General features: G+C 47.3%; 1 protein-coding gene across 1 annotated transcript in view; it reads left to right on the top strand.

The window, feature by feature from the left end:
* The window catches only part of epha4b (eph receptor A4b), a 345,029-nt gene that overhangs the window by 318,248 nt on the left and 24,281 nt on the right, over positions 1 to 2,500 (top strand). The gene's annotated exons all lie outside the window — the stretch shown is intronic.

Below are 2,500 nucleotides of genomic sequence, written 5' to 3'. Positions count from 1 at the left end.
CCAGAAGGGGAGACAACCAGGGGAACCAGGCAAGTGAACCAGAGAGGAGAACCAGGCAGGCTGTGGAAACACAGGAGAACCAGGCAGAGGAACCAAGCAGGGGAGCTAGGAAAAGGATGAAAAGAAGGAAGGTCCGCACACTGTCGCTGCTCCAGGTTTATTAACACAACGTTTCGACCACACAGTCTGGTCTTCGTCAGGTGTATGTCACAAGACCAGACTGCATGGTCGAAACGTTGTGTTAATAAACCTGGAGCAGCAACAGAGTGCGGACCTTCCTAATTTTCATGTTTAATCGTGTTTAAGTCCGGCACCTGTTTAATATGGATGTGCGCGCTCTCCAAAACGCTACTGTGAGCTAGGAAAAGGAACCAGGCAGACAGGCAGGGGAAATTTGGTAGAAGAAGGTACCGCACACTCTTGTCCATCGTGCTGCAATTTATTGACAAACAACGTTTCGGCCCGTATGGCCTTTCTCAAGTATATCATACGGGCCGAAACGTTGTTTGTCAATAAATTGCAGCACGATGGACAAGAGTGTGCGGTACCTTCTTCTACCAAATTGATCCTGCACCCGCTACCTGCACCTCGAAACCTCTGGTGTGCGTTGGTTTCCTCCCTCAAAATATAGACAGGCAGGGGAACCACACAGACAGAGGGAAACACAGGGGAACTATGGAAAGGAACAAGACAGGCAAGCGAATAGGGAGAATGCTCAATGCAGAGGACTGCAGGCGTAGGCTGCAAGCCTATTAAGGAGTAGAATTACATGCAGTTTGCGCTGTTGCAGTGTGTGTTTCTGTGTGTGTGTGTGTGTGTGTGTGTGTGTGTGTGTGTGTGTGTGTGTGTGTGTGTGTGTGTGTGTGTGTGTGTGTGTGTGTGTGTGTGTGTGTGTGTGTGTGTGTGTGTGTGTGTGTGTGTGTGTGTGTTCGTGTGTGAGAGAGTGTCAGTGTATGTGTGCTAAAGACACCCTCTCCCCCACTCTATTACTGATACTTCTTCCCAACAGGCAGGAGGAATACACACACACACAACAGAGAGTGAAAAATGTAGGCATAAAGACAAGCCTGAATAAAGTCTGTTGATTTATCGTGACAAGTGGTGGGGAATGGAAGGGAAGAGGGGCTGTGTGTGTGTGTGAGGGTGTTTGTGTGCATATGCGTGTATGTGTGCGTGTGTGTGTGTGTGTGTGTGTGTGTGTGTGTGTGTGTGTGTGTGTGTGTGTGTGTGTGTGTGTGTGTGTGTGTGTGTGTGTGTGTGTGTGTGTGTGTGTGTGTGTCTGTGTGTGTGTGTGTGTGTGTGTGTGTGTATGTGTGTGTGTGTGTGTGTGTGGAAGGAGGGTGCTCCATCTGCTCACTAAGCCATCCCAAAACCCCAGCACCCCCCCCCTCCACACACACACACACACACCACACACTACCACCCCACCCGCCCATTTTCCAATTTTTTACCGCTTCTGCCACAAAGGACAAATCGCCCTCATAACCGCATTTACGGCGCAGATACACTCTTCTTTTTAAGTGCAGCATTTCTTTATGGCTCATACTTGCAGATGAAAATGAAAACTGACTGATGGAGAGAGAGAAAGAGAGAGAGAGAGAGAGAGGGAGAGAGAGAGAGAGAAAGAGAAGGAGGATAAGAACGAAGGGCAGAGAATGAGAGAAAGAGAGAATGAGAGAGAGAGGGAGAGAAAGACAAAAGGAGAGAGAGCAGCGAGAGAAAGAGAGAGAGAAAGTGTTAGAGAAATAGAGTGAGAGTGAGAGAGAAGATGAGAAATTGGCCCGAGAATGAAAACGAAAACGAGAGGAGGGGGGAAATGAAACAAGAGAGAAGAGGACAGAGGCACGTCTGCATTTTTTTTGCTAGGGAGCGAGTCCATAATGAAGGCCATAAATAGTGGCTTTAGCCCACATAAAACTCTAATATAATTACTGCATGGTCTTTATGGCTAATAGCTCATAGCCCAACCACTCAGGGTACACATGTTTAATTAGCCCTCCGATCAATGCAGCATCACTCTCCCCTTCAAACACACTTTCTCTCTCTCTCTTCTCCTCTCTTTTTCTCTCACTCTTCTGTCTTCTATCTTTCCTGTCTCAAATTCTTTTCTTTCAAGTGTTAGTTTCGTTACAGCTTCCAATATCCATAATATCCATTTCCCCTATTGGTCTGCCCTTTTGTTCGTCTCTGGCTTATTTTTTTACTGTCTCTCACCATTTTTCTGTTTTTTTTTCACATTTTCTTCCTTGTATTTCTCTCTCTCTACCTTTATCTATCTCTCTCTCTCTCTCTCTCTCTCTCTCTCTCTCTCTCTCTCTCTCTCTCTCTCTCTCTCTCTCTCTCTCTCTCTGTCTTTCTCTGTCTTTCTCTGTCTCTCTCCCCAGCCCTCCTCACCACCCATCTCTCCATCTCTCTTTTGCACTCCCTCCAGCTCCCCACATCTCCATCTTCATCCCTCTATCTCCATCCCTCTCTCCATCCCTCCGCAGTCCTCTACTGT

Source organism: Engraulis encrasicolus, chromosome 16 (assembly GCF_034702125.1).
Source record: "Engraulis encrasicolus isolate BLACKSEA-1 chromosome 16, IST_EnEncr_1.0, whole genome shotgun sequence".
Lineage (NCBI taxonomy): Eukaryota > Metazoa > Chordata > Actinopteri > Clupeiformes > Engraulidae > Engraulis > Engraulis encrasicolus.
This window is presented reverse-complemented; position numbering and strand designations above follow the sequence as displayed.